This window comes from Gobio gobio (assembly GCF_949357685.1).
Source record: "Gobio gobio genome assembly, chromosome: 11".
Classification (NCBI taxonomy): Eukaryota; Metazoa; Chordata; class Actinopteri; order Cypriniformes; family Gobionidae; genus Gobio; species Gobio gobio.
In genome coordinates this window covers 19,149,630-19,165,672 of record NC_137104.1, presented here as the reverse complement: position 1 = coordinate 19,165,672, position 16,043 = coordinate 19,149,630, and the positions used below count along the sequence as shown (strand labels likewise).

Below are 16,043 nucleotides of genomic sequence, written 5' to 3'. Positions count from 1 at the left end.
TGTGGGTTGAAGCGTGTGACGCGAAGTGCTCCAGAGAACTCTTGACGCACACGTACGCACACACTCCAACAAAAACGTGTCTAAAAACGTGTGGGAGGCTCAGAGCTCCAGAAAGCCGGCTCGCCTCTTGTTGTTCTCCCCTCACGCTTGCTGTATTCTCTCCCCTGAGGACTTTCCCTCAAACTTCATTTGCATTCATTCTGTAACGTCCCCTCGAAATTGTGTGAAATGTTTATTTTAAGTCACATAATGTGATTCTCTCTTTTTCTGTCTCTTGTCTAACTGTGAATTGAGGGTGAAATGCCATTGATTTTGCCAAGGTCTCTAGTTCAGAGCGGATGAAGCTTACGCTTTCAGGCCAGTAAAAATAGATTAAACCAAAAGGGCAGAAAGTCCAGAGCGCCCAGGCATCTGTATTCACTGAGCTGCTGTCTATGAATGGCTGATGGGATTTTGCTTACAATCTTAACACACCAAGGTTGAACAAGATGGATGGGTTTGATCATAGAGAGCCGGTTGAGAATGTGCGGCCCATTACTTTTTACTTAATTTTTTACCTTAGAAGCCATATTCTGTAATTCACTGCTCAGTTGCTTAGTAATTTCGATCTAACTGCCATCCGTTGTGTACATTTGACCCAGATGAATTGCTCTGATCTGAAAGGGTTCCTGCTGAAGGTCTTTAATTTACACCGTATGGACATTTCTTTCCATTCAGCTGGTTTACTGTAGTGCTGTATTAGCTGGGGCGCACAGCAAATTTGTTTCAATTACCATAAAATGTTTTTTAAACACTCAGTGAAGTGTTATTACTTCATTAGTCAGTGATGTCTTAAATACAGCCTGTCAACGGAAGTCAACCGTTTGGATGAATTCCATAATTAAACAATCAAGATTTGATTGTGAATTTGGGGATACTACAGTGGATAGACTTCAAAATGAAGACGAAATGTCTTCAGGCACTTTGTGGTTGTGAAACATTAATATGTGTAATATGTCCATAGTTAATGTGATGAACAACACCTGTGGTTACTCTGATAGGACACCTGTGAGAACTTATGCCGCGTTCCAGGCAACCCATAACCCGTGTTTTTTCAACCTTCTACCCGTGAAAGTGCACTGGAACGGCTGACAAACCCGTGACTTCCCACCCGGGAACCAGTTGCGCTCTCTGACGTCACATAGCCCTGCGAAACAACAATGGCAGCCCCTACGGATGCTGTATTTATAAAAGGTATAACAGGTCCTCTTGCCTTATGCGCCGTTTTTTCTCCTCCGTTTCCCTCAAATAAGTAAGGAGTAAGCACCTTTGGCAATAGAAATGATTATAAATGAGCATTTGTTTACATCTCAATCCCTTGTGCTCAGACAGTTTGGCGAGGCTTTGCCTGGAACGCTACAAAGTCGTGAGTCGTGGTTTGAAATCGTAACTTACGGGCTCAAAAACCTGCCTGGAACACAGCATTACTTCATACATTGGCTGCATCCGAAATCGCATGCTTCTCTATAGTAGGCGAAAAATGTTATATGTGCTGAGTCACAGTTCGCCTACTTATACTACGCCCTAAAAGCATGTACTCTTTTACATAGTTTTGAGTGTGTACCATAAGAGACAAGCTTTGGGACACACTATCATGTCATGAAATTGCATCTTTAATGCACTCTGTCGCATAGTTACGAGCATCCTGTCACTGTAAACTGGCCTGTCAGTCATCTTGTCACAGTTAACGTCCTCCACTTTTCATTTCATTTCCTACCATATTGGAGAGAAAAACGTAGCGCGTTGATCTGCCAGTCGCGGGTCTTTCATGCGGAGAGCTCTCATATTTTTGCATAATGATGCATTTAAAAGTTAATGGCCAAGTATACGGTTATAAAAGTTCACGTTGTTGCAGATGGAATATAACATGGATAACATTAAATAAATAATTTTTATCTAGTTGTTAAACCCCTTTATCTAAACCTCTTGTGCAAATCTGCCATGTTTGTAGTTTTTTTAACACTTTTTTCGTGTTTGTAGTTCTGAATCGAATCCTCTTCCTAAGCGTAATAGGTTGTGGGCAATATTAGTAATTAGATTGATCCACTGTTAAAAAATCTACCAAAATAGTAGACCATATAAGGATTTTTGGCATAAGCTACTCTTTTCCTTTGGGACAATCTTTGGGACAATCTCACATACTATTTAGGATGGATAGTATTCACATTGGGATGTAAAAAAGAGGTTTGAAAGAGTAAGCAAAATGCACCCGGATGATCTATTACTTCTGGAGAGATTCGATGAACACTTTACTATCCCATGAGGCCACAAGAGAGGATTTGTAAAATGGCAGTGAAGCGACGCAACTGACGCTGGTCACTTGATAATGACAACCCCTGCATTGGCCACATTGTCATTGTCATGTGTCTACATTCTATTCATTCTAGTACATACTTTTTTAGCAGGTGCGAAGTAATTATTCAAAATGAATACCTGCTCAGGGAGCATGAGATTTCGGACTCAGCAAGTCACTAAAAATGACCTAGCTGTAAGGAACAGTTGATTAAAAGTACTGACAAAAATGATATTTGGTCATTCGTACATTGTAATAACCATAGTCCATTGTTCTGAAAGGGTTCAATTATAGTCAATTTCTGATCAAGTGCAAAGCTCAATGATAATGTCCTGGGGTCAGTGTGACATGATTGCGGTTTCAGATCAGTGCTGCATTGTTATTGAGAATCTTACATTTATCTTGTATAATTCTTGTACATCTATTTGCCAGATTTAAGCATTTGGTTTTCTGTGATGTGTATCCCACATTGTTTTTGCCAATTCTGCTGTTGTCAACAAGAAAAAATTTTTTTAGGCAAATGAGTAACGCTTTTCATCATATGGCATTGTTTCCCAGCAAAAGTGTGTTTATGAATGCATGGACTTATTATAAAATGTGACTTAATATAATACTATGTGTATCAAACGTTGTAAACAAACAACGGCAGTTAGATCGAAATGACTTTATACAGGTGCTGGTCATATAATTAGAATATCATCAAAAAGTTGATTTATTTCACTAATTCCATTCAAAAAGTGAAACTTGTATATTATATTCATTCATTACACACAGACTGAAATATTTCAAATGTTTATTTATTTTAATTTTGATGATTATAACTGACAACGAAGGAAAATCCCAAATTCTCAGAAAATCAGAATATTATTTAAGACCAATACAAAGAAAGGATTTTTAGAAACCTTGGCCAACTGAAAAGTATGAACATGAAAAGTATGAGCATGTCCAGCACTCAATACTTAGTTGGGGCTCCTTTTGCCTGAATTACTGGCATGGAGTCGATCAGTCTGTGGCACTGCTCAGGTGTTATGAGAGCCCAGGTTGCTCTGACAGTGGCCTTCAACTCTTCTGCATTGTTGGGTCTGGCATATCGCATCTTCCTTTTCACAATACCCCATAGATTTTCTATGGGGTTAAGGTGAGGCGAGTTTGCTGGCCAATTAAGAACAGGGATACCATGGTCCTTAAACCAGGTACTGGTTGCTTTGACACTGTGTGCAGGTGCCAAGTCCTGTTGGAAAATGAAATCTGCATCCCCATAAAGTTGGTCAGCAGCAGGAAGCATGAAGTGCTCTAAAACTTCCTGGTATACGGCTGCGTTGACCTTGGACCTCAGAAAACACAGTGGACCAACACCAGCAGATGACATGGCACCCCAAACCATCACTGACTGTGGAAACTTTACACTGGACCTCAAGCAACAGGGATTGTGTGCCTCTCCTCTCTTCCTCCAGACTCTAGGACCCTGATTTCCAGAGGAAATGCAAAATTTACTTTCATCAGAGAACATCACTTTGGACCACTCAGCAGTAGTCCAGTCCTTTTTGTCTTTAGCCCAGGCGAGACGCTTCTGACGCTGTCTGTTGTTCAAGAGTGGCTTGACACAAGGAATGCGACAGCTGAAACCCATGTCTTGCATACGTCTGTGCGTAGTGGTTCTTGAAGCACTGACTCCAGCTGCAGTCCACTCTTTGTGAATCTCCCCCACATTTTTGAATGGGTTTTGTTTCACAATCCTCTCCAGGGTGTGGTTATCCCAATTGCTTGTACACTTTTTTTCTACCACATCTTTTCCTTCCCTTTGCCTCTCTATTAATGTGCTTGGACACAGAGCTCTGTGAACAGCCAGCCTCTTTCGCAATGACCTTTTGTGTTTTGCCCTCCTTGTGCAAGGTGTCAATGGTCGTCTTTAGGACAACTGTCAAGTCAGCAGTCTTCCCCATGATTGTGTAGCCTACAGAACTAGACTGAGAGACCATTTAAAGGCCTTTGCAGGTGTTTTGAGTTAATTGGCTGATTTGAGTGTGGCACCAGGTGTCTTCAATATTGAACCTTTTCACAATATTCTAATTTTCTGAGATCCTGAATTTGGGATTTTCCTTAGTTGTCAGTTATAATCATCAAAATTAAAAGAAATAAACATTTGAAATATATCAGTCTGTGTGTAATGAATGAATATAATATACAAGTTAGTGAAATAAATCAACTTTTTGATGATATTATATGACCAGCACCTATATATATATACACATACGTCATTTTTTTATCTAGTGTGTGTGTAGGAAAAAAATGTAAAGAACTTAAAATATTATAAAATGTAAATATTTCTAGATAATATTAAAATTCATTGCTAAAAAAAAGGCGGGGTTTGGGAGGCTCGGACCCCATGGACATCCCTTTGTCACCCCGGATCGAGGGAGACAGACTTGCTATATATGTATTGAAATCAGGCTCATATAAATGTCAGAAAACATGATTCCAGGATGCATATCACTGGATCTTTGGTAAGTTGTAAGGAACCCTGTATCGAGTCCAACTTTTAGTTTAAACTGATAATCGTTTCTTGTACTCGCGTTTTCCACTATAAACTCCAGTCACGCTGCAGCTCTTCTGCCACTCAGCCCCGGCTGAGGGGACGTGTTTTGGCGGGAAAGTGACAGCATTGCTTACCCTATATATACATTAATGAGTCTCTAAAGATGAAAAAAAGAATCAGACACTTACTTGAAAATACATGATCCTTTATTTTTTGTGGTTGTACATAATTAGACATTTATCTATTTTATGCCCATATAAATTGTATAATTCTGTGTAGAATAGCAGAAACATGCTAGCCCTCATGAAGCATTGTTCAAGAACAACAGTTAACATAGACTCGATGGATTACATAAAACATTCCTTCTGTTTTGAAATCCATGCGTTATAGTAAATATGTGGAACGAATGTTATCGTGACGTTCGTTATGCACCACTTTAACTCCAGCTGTCACGTCTACTGACTTCATCTAGTTCATTTTGGGTTCTTTAAGGCATGATCTCTCTGCTTTGCCTTCAGTAGACCTCCAGGATGCTTTACTGGAAACGCTAAGTTGCCACAACACAGAACTATGTACAAGAAATGCTCATTTGAAACGCATAATCTTAACCGCTACCCCTTATTTTAACCTTGCGTTATCATGTAACTATGCTGTGGATTGAGTGAAGTGATGAAATCTGAGCGTGATTTGATTTCACACAGACTGTCAATACACATGTCCATACACGGGCCAATGCATTGATTCACAAAAGCTTAACATAAGCATAAACATACTGTATCACTTGTACCCAAGGCTGTTTGTTCCTCATCATGGTAGCGCTAAATGACAGGCCGATAGAAATAGCAGCTAACGTTCGGCCTATTTTTGTTTCTGATTTTAAAGAGGGACTGAACTTTTTATGATGAACTGTTTATTCTCAGTCTTCAAAGACGCTTGGGATGCTTCAAATGTAAATTTAGAGATTGTTCACCCAAAAATGAAAATTATGGCTTTCATTCTTATGCAAAACACACACATTAAAATATTGTAAGCTAAATATTATACATGTCTTATATATTCTCTATATTCTTGAATAAGTTTTATTAGCTCATACAATGATGGTCATTAGGGAAAAAAGTCTCCTTTTTTTCTTTTCTCTGTGTTCTGCAGAAAAAAGGAAGCCATTTGAGAAAATTATCACAGAAGTTTCATTTTTTGTGTGTGAAACACCCCTTTAAGACATTTGCTACAACTTTTGCTCCCTTTGTACTAGAGCTTGTGAATCGAACGGACGGTTTTAATAAACTTCTAAACTTCAAAAATATACTTCATTTACATCTGTCAGTACATCCTGACATGTATTATAATCTTAAACTTTCTGACTCCTCAATAAGAGAAAGACCATTTAGACCATAGATATATGGTCGTTGAATATCTTTGGTTCTTAAAGGGATAGTTCACCCACAAATTATTTCATTAATGAACTCTCTCAAGCTGTTTCAAACCCATATGACCTTCGTTCTTGTGTAGAACAAGAGAGAGAGAGAGAGAGAGAGAGAGAGAGAGAGAGAGAGAGAGAGAGAGAGAGAGAGAGAGAGAGAGAGAGAGAGAGAGAGAGAGAGAGAGAGAGAGAGAGAGAGAGAGAGAGAGAGAGAGAGAGAGAGAGAGAGAGAGAGAGAGAGAGAGAGAGAGAGAGAGAGAGATTAGTAAAATATCCAAGCTGCTCATTTTCATACAGTCTTTGGACCCCATCCACTTTAAAGGGATAGTTCACCCAAAAATGAAAATTCTGTCATCATTTTCTCACCCTCAAGTTGTTCCAAACCTGTATACATTTTTTTCTTCTGCTGAACACAAAGGAAGATATTTGGAAGAATGTTTGTAACCAAGCAGATCTCGGCAGACATTGACAACCACAGTATGTTTTCCCCACTATGGTAGTCAATGGCTGCCGAGATCTGCTTGGTTACAAACATACCTCAAATATTTTCCTTCATGTTCAGCAAAAAAACAAAAACAAAAATAAATTTCATACAGGTTTGGAACAACTTGAGGGTGAGTAAATGAAGACAGAATTTTAATTTTTGGGCGAACTATCCCTTTGATTATATTGAAAAAAGCAGTTTGGACATTCTGCTAAATATCTCTTTTTGTGTTCAACGAATATAGGTTTGGAACGGAATGAGGGCGAGTAAATGATGGCATAATTAGAACTATCCCTTTGAAAGTACATGTCAAGCTTCTCAAATTAGTTGCGCTAATTGTGACCGTTTGTGTGTGTTAGTCTACGTCATGAGACGAGCATCAGAAGCCCGTCCAGCTTTTCTAACTGATGACACAAGTGCGCGAGCACAAAATGTGATTACATTTCCTAAATCTCTCGAACTGCGCAGCCTGCAAAAGCTTTCTCGAGTGTCACTAACAGGAGAATTATTCTCTTCAATAAGTAGCAAATGAGCTCCCTCTCTTAAATCCAGACGTTTGCTCTCTTTCTCTTTGAAAGGACTTTGGAGGTAAAGAACGGGATAAGCTTGGATTGCGGATACATTGCTCATTCTGAAATCATTTCAAACTGCTCATGTGAAATGTGGATCCTGATATGACGTCTATCATAAGAGTCGACTGCTGGCTTTCATAAGTAAGCTGATTTGTACGATTATGGCTGTGTTCAGAAGAGCATACTACCATGCTGATTTTCTGTTTGCATGTATAACCTACTGGGTGATTCTAATCAAAGTTGCACAGGTCATAATTCACCCCAAAATCACATGAAATAGATATGAAATAAGAAATTAATTTTTCATTACAAGTAAGATTTTCTTCCCCCTCGAAATTCTGATTCTGTTCCCAAATGCATCCAGATAATTACGATAATTTCCTTAATTTTTTTTTTTAAATTTGATATAGTAATAATGAATTTATAATTAAATAAAGGCAGCATAAAAAATACTACCATTATGCACACTACCATTCAAAAGAATAGATTTTTAAAAAAATATTTCTGAAAGAAGTCTGTACAGACAAAAATACAGTTAAAAACGTAATATTGTCTCCTTTTTATATTAATGTATTTTAAAATGTATAGCATTAACATGTAAAACTCCAGTCTTCAGTGTCACATGATCCTTCAGAAATCATTCTAATATGCTCCAAAAATATTCATTATATTATTATCAATGCTGAAAACAGTTGTGCTGCTTAATATTTTTGTGGAAACCGAAATGATGAATAGAAAGTTCAAAAGAACAGCATTAATTTGAAATAGAAATATTGTCGCATTATAAATGTATTTTTTGTCGCTTTTGATTTAACTAAAAGTTTTATTTACATTTTTTTTAAAGGCTTACTGAACGGTAGCATACAATTTAATTTTAATTCATTAATTTGATTCACACTTGGGTGTAAATGTGCTTAATTTGAATGAAACCCTTTTTAAAAATAAGTTAAATATTAAGATAAAAATGATACAGTTCTTATTTCTTTCTTTAGATTTCGGGGTAAAATACAACCCATACGTGTTCAACACAGTGTAAAACACTGCAAGGAATACAGAATTGATCTTCCATTTCCAGCGTGATGAATGAACCAGATGTGATTTTTAACATCTCATTCTTCACTATTTGAAAAATACATTTTTTTCCATAAATCGGAAAGCAAGCAGTAAGTGCAGTAAGCAGTACACTAGAACACAGCCCATATCTGTTCATTGTGGCACTTGTGTCTATTTCACGTGAAGTGATCATTGTAATCTGAATGAAAGTGCTGCCAGTTAATACAGGACACAAAACCTCAGTATATCTCTGAACAGAAAACACGTTGCCGGCCCTCTCTGGTTTAAGCCAGTCCTCACACCCAACCTTCTGTTCTTCTGCGTAAGCCGCTCAGACAGAATATTGATATGAGCCATTTTTCACCCAGCAGTCTGCCTGAGCTCTCTTCCCCATGGCCAAGGTTAATTAGCAGTCATTAAAGAAGAAATATACGCTTTCCTCCTCTGGCGGGAATGAAAAACGAAGGTGCAGATGACTCGTAGATGGCTGCAGAGTGAGAGGACAGTCCGTTAGGCTGTTGCCATGGTGACAGAGATGAGGAGGTGATGGTCTCCAATGTGGGAATGTTTAATTGTTCCGAGATTCCTTCAGGTGGCTTTCAACGCGCTTGATTAATGGTGCAATCCATCCCAACAATGAGAGCTTCTGAAAATAAATGGCGAGCCAACCTGAAGCCTCAAGTCCTCCGAGTAATAGAAGTATTAACTTTGCTTTAACACTCTTCTATGAGATGGCTCTATTTCAATGCCACAGCTCATTGTGTACTCGTATAGGTTGGCTTTCAGAATAATGGGAGGTTTTGTTCTTGACATCAAATGCTAACAGTCTAATTCACGTCCTTGGGAAATGCGTACAGTCTGTAACCTCATTAAAGTCGAACTGTTGCAGTGTCATTGTACTGAACTCAGATCATGTAGTCCCAAATGACCGATGGCTGAGGGAAATCAATGTTTTCTACACCTCTGACCTGCATTCCCATAATTCTTCATTCCTGACACGTAAGGACTTATTCAGTTTGCCCGAGAGACTATAGTCGATAAGTACAATACCCCGTCAGACCATCAGACAGACCAATTTGCCTAAACTGTCAAAAATAAAATTTCGTATACTTTTTAAATAGAAGGAATTTAAAGTCAACATGAAATATGGCCATTTTATTATTTTAATGTGACTACTATTGAGCCTGTAAATCATGTTGATAATTACATTCATTTTTAACTAGTGATGAAAATTTCAAGAAAAAAATACTGCAAAATATTACCAATGCACTAATTTTGATTTTGAAGAAGACAAATCTAAGTCAGTATGTTGGTGAGTTACCAACCTGGGGTGCGTTTCCCGAAAGCTGGGTTAACCAACTATGGTCACAAGTTCCGTCGTTATCAACATAGTTCAACGAGTCGGTGTTTTCCCGAAACCATAGTTCCAACGAACGTTCGCAAACAGCATCGCAAAGTTGCGTGGTTTGAACGACAGCTCTCGACCTGTGGTTAGAAGCATTGTTTGCATAACATGTGGACTTAATAAATCCTCATCTTGAGAAAATTAAGCAAGCTGACATTCAGTACAATCTATATCTTTTATTTAGAATACATACAAATGTCATTTACGTCTTTTAGTTTGTCAAGAGATTTAAAGCACTGTTTTAAAAGAGTGCGCATGTGCGTAGGTGCTCTAGTACGTAAGGACGAGCCAATGATTGAATCTGGAAATAAAGCAAAATAACTGAGAAAAATTAGAATTAGTCCTCAGATGCCATGTTCATAATTTATAGCAAAAAAATCTAGCATTAATTCAAACTTAAACGGATTCATTAAAAGAAGTTATTACTCCACCACCTGCATGACATCATTAACCAACGTGGTTGAACAACAGATTTGCAACAATACAGTTTCGGGAAACAGTCGTGACTAGCTAGTTGATTTCTTTAACGATGCATCGTACTTTGGTGAGTTACATCGTTGTACGGGAAACGCACCCCTGAGCTGTGTGAATGAAAAATGTTAAACTAAAGGTTGGTCGGTGAGGCAATCATCTATGGAAGCTTGTTTCTGCTATGGAATAAAAGAAATTAAAAATACTTTTTATCTCACAATTCTGACTCTTTTTTTCCCCACAATTGCGAGTTGACATCTCGCAATTCTAGAATTGCAGGATATAAAATTGCAACACTCTAAAAAATGCTGGGTTAAAAACATCCCAAGTTGGGTTGAAAATGGACAAACCCCGCGATTGGGTTGTTTTAACCCAGTAAATTGGTTGTTTTAACCCAGCGGTTGGGTTAATGTTTGCTTAGAACAACCCAATTGCTGGGTTAAAACAACCCAATCGCAGGGTTTGTCCATTTTCAACCCAGCATTTTAGAGTGAAAAAATAAAGTAAAAAAAAAAATAGAGATGTAAACTCGCAATTCTGACTTTTCTTCTCACAATTGCGAGTTTATATCAGATGTAAATATCAGAAACTCACAATTGTGAGAAAAAAGTCAGAACTGAGTTTATATCACGCAATTCTGAGGAATAAAAAGTCGCAATAACCTTTTTTATTTTTTAATCAGTGGTGGAAACAAGCTTCCATAATCATCTAAAAATGAAAATCATATATGAAATGTTTGAATATTTAGTAAAAATTTAGCAATTCTCTTTGCATTCTAAAATGTAATTTATATGGAAATTACAAGCCATTTTAAAATAAAATAAAAAATACAAAACATTATAAATAAATCTGAAGATTACTAAATTAGAATGGTATTTTAATCAAAAGACAAAAATCCTGACCAACAAAAAATGTTAAAAGTACCGCATATGACCAATAGTGACTTGTTTTTATTAATTTGTGGCCATGTTTTACTTATTTTATTCCTTTTATTTTTCATTTAATTAAATTGTGAACACGATTGAACTAAAACGAAGGAACTAATATACAGTATAATATATTTTTTTTTAGTATGTGGTTATGAAAGTACGTACTATGAAAGTAAATGGGGACAGTGTTGATTTCATGTTGACTTTAAGACTTTAACTAAAAGTTTTTAAGGAGACAGTAATCCAGAAAAGGCACCCAACTCTATATCGTAGCGGCACGTAAAAGCGGTAAATAGCCATACTCATGACGGATATGCTAATGAATGTACTATGAAGACCAAAATAATCATCACTGTACAGTAATGTGCTCATTAGAGACGACAAGCTGTTGATTTACTTGAGACAAACAAGCGATTAAATAGGTTTTCTATCACTATTATAATATGGAGCTCCTCATCAATCTCTGATGTGCAGTTCGGTCTGTGCAGTGTGATTGGGCCGCAGGTGGGTGAATCCGATCGGGTCCATCATCTTCCTGTGGATGTTTTCCTGAATGCCCTGAGAGCGAGAGTGCTGAGAAGAAAGATCCTACCCCACCAATTAAACCACTTCAAATTGGCTGTGGCTGTTGGCTGTGGCCATTGGCTGTTGAAGGGAGGATAATTGATTAATGAAAAGAAAACTAGAGGTGTCCAAAGAAGAAACAAAATACAAGAGATAGTCACAAGTATGGAGAGATAGTGATGTGAAATATCGTAATGTCACCCCTGTCAGAGACCTGATCCTGGCTCAGAGCTGATAATGACGGTGAGCTCGGAAAAACACTCTTCCTTCTTTTTCACAACACACCTTCCTGGTTTATTTAAGGTTTATGCGGGGTGGTTTCTCCTTATCTCTGTGAGTCTACATAGGAGCCAAAGACACTCCTGGTGGGGCGACGTCTCTGGTCTTCCAGCTCACAGCGGGGTTTGAGTCCTTCAGCTGAGGCAGCTGTGGATCGAAACTCAACAACTCGCTTCAAACGGCTGAAACTTCCAGCGTTGCAGTTCTGGAACCATCCTGTCCATTTCATCCTCAAGTTTGTCAATGTCCCAAACAGACAAGCACCAAAGAGTTAATGTTGGTCGATGGGAATACTAAAAGGTCGTTTGATTGAGGATGAGAGGTGGGCTTCACAACTTTGTGATTTGATGGCTTACTTGTTTTGTCTCGGAGCACTTCTGGGAAGACAAAAACAAAATGAGAGTTAAAAGACCAAAAGATTTGCATTTCCTCAAGGAAATACCCCTAGAGCTTGCAAGGCAGCAAAAGAAGAAGAAAGTTTTAGGTGAGCTTATTTTCGGCTGCACAGGAATCAATACACACGCTCTGTTCCAAAACCTAGTAAACTGCCTACATAGGCAGCATTTTAAAGGCAACCTTAAAAATAAAGGTTCCAAAAGGGGGATTTCCCAGCGATGGCATTTGGTTCCCCAAAGAACCTTTTTCAGTGAACAGTTCTTAAAAGAACCATTTTTTGTCTTTGTGTAAAAGACATTTTAATAACCTACAGAACCTCTTCCCATTATAAAGAACCTTTTGTGGGAAGGAATGGTTTAAAGGGTCATGAATTGAGAAATTGAGATTTGAGATTCCTTGTTAGTCCAAAAAAAAAAAAAAGATTGCCCCAACAACCGCCTGATCTGAGATTATGCCAACCCTTGACATCAGCGTGTGGTGAAACGCCGCCTCAACAGAAGAATAGAGTACGCCTGCTTCTGTAGCCCCGCCCAGCGACTCGTGGAGCTAAACGGATCGCCTTACCGAGCAAAAAAACATGCCGAAGATAGCAAGATATTGCGCTGGGCCTGGTTGTGGAAGAACACAGTCCCTGCATAAGCTTCCTTCAGATTCTAATATTAGGAATGTGTGGTTTAATGAAGATTTAAAGGTCCACTGAAATCAAAATAAAGTTTTTTAGCTTTTAGTATGATTATCTTCGCCTTAAGGATATGAGTAAGCTGGTGTGTTCCAAAACAATGACAAAATTTGCATTTAGGAGATATAAGAATTCAAAACTTGAAGTCTCTCACTTCCGTTAAAACGAATCAAAGATTTTGATGACATCATCGCAGACTTCACCTTCTCATCAAATCTTCTGTCCAATCAAATGCACTCTAGAATCTGAAGTCCCGCCCCCTGCATTATAAATAGACCTTGAACTGCATCTGAAAACGGTCAGTTGTTCACGCATTTACTATATTCTACATGGTAAATGGCACATAGCGCACTATACATGCGATAGGAAACAATTCAGACAGTGTAAATATGCTTTCAGTTGAGGCGAATGAAGTCTGGATTCACGATAGTTTCACGCGCACCGCCGCAGCGCACACACATAGTCTAGACCAGAGCCGTTGAATACACACATGGCAGCGTAGCGCGGATCATATGGGCGAGTCGGCGCAGAAAACAAAACATATCGGACACATTTAAATGCTGCACAGAATGCTGTATTTCAAAGCGACATGGAGGAGATTATGATGATAAACGGTTAGATTCGGAGGAAACTGGCTTTAAAAAAACAGAATGGCTCTAGTCAAACTGTGGTCATAACGAAACGCTATTGGCTGTTTCAAAAAAGGGGAGGAGCTGCTAACAGCTGCAGCCATTTCTGGGGAAATTACGTCAACACATTGAATAATGCTGCGCGTTCCAAGGCACTTCAGTGGGCCTTTAATGCTCTTTTTAATGAATGATTTAATGTGGTTTAATGCTTTATTTTTAATGAAGATCCAGCTCACGTGGGTAAGACGTTGCACATTTGTTTGCTTCATTTCACCGCGGAATCGTTTGTAAACAAGACACAGGTCGAGACTGGATTTGCAGACATATTGAGAAACTCATTAATATGCAAAACTGTTATCCAATCATAGGAGTGGCCGTTTACTTCCAAGTCTTCAGTGCGGCACACCCATAAAAACCGAGCGTTCCAGGAGAGAGGCTCAAAACCAGGGTAGAAAATAGCCTATTACTTATTCATTATGATGTTTTTGAATGTAAAAACCACGCAAACATAATAAGTTGACCTCAGACAACAGTATAAAAAAATTTAAAAAGCCAGTTCATGACACCTTTAATGGATGAAGGTTCTTCATGGAACCATTTATTTTGGTCTGCTACTGACGCAAATACAGTTCCAAAAGGTATGGGCAGCATTATTATATTAGCATTGCGTGTATCCTTTGTAAAGAAGGCAATCCCAGAATGCATTGTGATGAGCAATCCTATAAATCCAAGATGGCAGACAAAGTGAGAGTAGCCTAATGTCACTTATAAATATTTTCCAATTTATTTAAAAAGATAGCCACAAATATTTTAATATGATTAACAATGAACTATTTAATCTAACATTTTGTGTGTTAAGTATATTTATGCTTATTAGATTTGAATGACATTAGCTTAGCAACATGCTAACATCAAATTATATTGTGATACAGATGCTGCATCCCAATTTGCCTACTTATACTTCGGCCTAAAAGTATGTACACTTTCTCTCTGAAGAAAAAGTACATACTTTTGAGCGTGTAGCAAGCTTTAGGACATACTATCACATCGTAAAAATGCATCTTTAACGGACGCTCTGTCGCATAGTTACGAGCATCCTGTCACCGTAAAAGTGGCCAGTCAATCATCTTGTCACAGTTAACATCCTCCACTTTTCATTTAATTTCCTACCATATTGGAGAGGAAAACAGCACGTTGATCTGCCAGTCGCGGGCCTTTCATGCGGAGAACTCTCCACATATTTTTGCATAATGATGCATTAAATAAATGTTATATCAGGTTAAATGTCGATTATTAGTTGCTCTACTGTCAGTTGCAAACATCTGCCATGCTTGTAGTTTTTAAACACTTTTTATCCGTGTTTGTAGTTCTGAACCGAATCCACCTTTAAACCGCAATGGGTTGTGTGGGCAATATTAGCCATTAGAGTGTGCACGGATTTACACTTCAAAAATCTACCGGAAATAGGACACCATCTGGAAACTTTTAGTATACTCTTATTAACATACTATGCTTTGGGATACACTTATTTTAATCTCGCATACTATTTAGGATGGATAGTATGCACATGTACACACACGCAGGGATAGTCAAGTCACACGAGGAGTGCTATTTCTATTACTCACAGATTTGCCGTGTATGAAGAGCGGTCACTTATGAGGTTGCATAGCGAAATAGCTTTTGGAACAGAGCCACTGTGCTAAAATGAGCAAATATTGTATATGCCAGGAAGACAAAACCATCCAAAAATCGAAATTCATAATGCTATGTGAGGAGTTTGACCAAATGCAGTTAGGTATGCAAATATCGGTGACATCATTGCTGTTGGTGAAATTTTCAATGGGAGTATTTCAAACTTTAATTCTAAACTTATAAAAAAAATCTACAATAGTATTTGTTTATAAAAATATAATTTTTTGATAAATTAGAGTAAATTTAGGCATATACTACTGTTCAAAAGTTTGGGTTAAGTAAAATGTTTTGATAGAAGTCTCTTATGCTCACCAAAGCTGCATTTTTTCATCATATACAGTAAAAATGGCATACAGTAAAATTGTGAAATATTTTAAAATCTTAAAATAATGTTTTTTATTTGAAAATATTTTCAGATTTAATTCATTCCTGTAATGGCAAAGCTGAATTGTCTAAATCATTCTAATATGCTAATTTGCTGCTCAAGGAAAATTTCTTATAGTTATCGATGTTGAAATCAATTATGCTGCTTCACATTTTTATGGAAACCAAAATACATTTGTTCCAGGATTCTTTTATGAATAGAAAGTTCAGCATTTATG

General features: G+C 37.8%; 1 protein-coding gene across 1 annotated transcript in view; it reads right to left on the bottom strand.

Moving 5' to 3' along the window:
• Positions 1-11,275: 11,275 nt before the first annotated feature.
• The window catches only part of fndc5b (fibronectin type III domain containing 5b), a 33,451-nt gene continuing 28,683 nt past the window's right edge, over positions 11,276-16,043 (bottom strand). The window contains exon 6 of the mRNA XM_079829123.1: positions 11,276-12,422. The gene's annotated coding sequence lies outside the window, so the exon portion shown is untranslated. The remainder of the gene's footprint in view (positions 12,423-16,043) is intronic.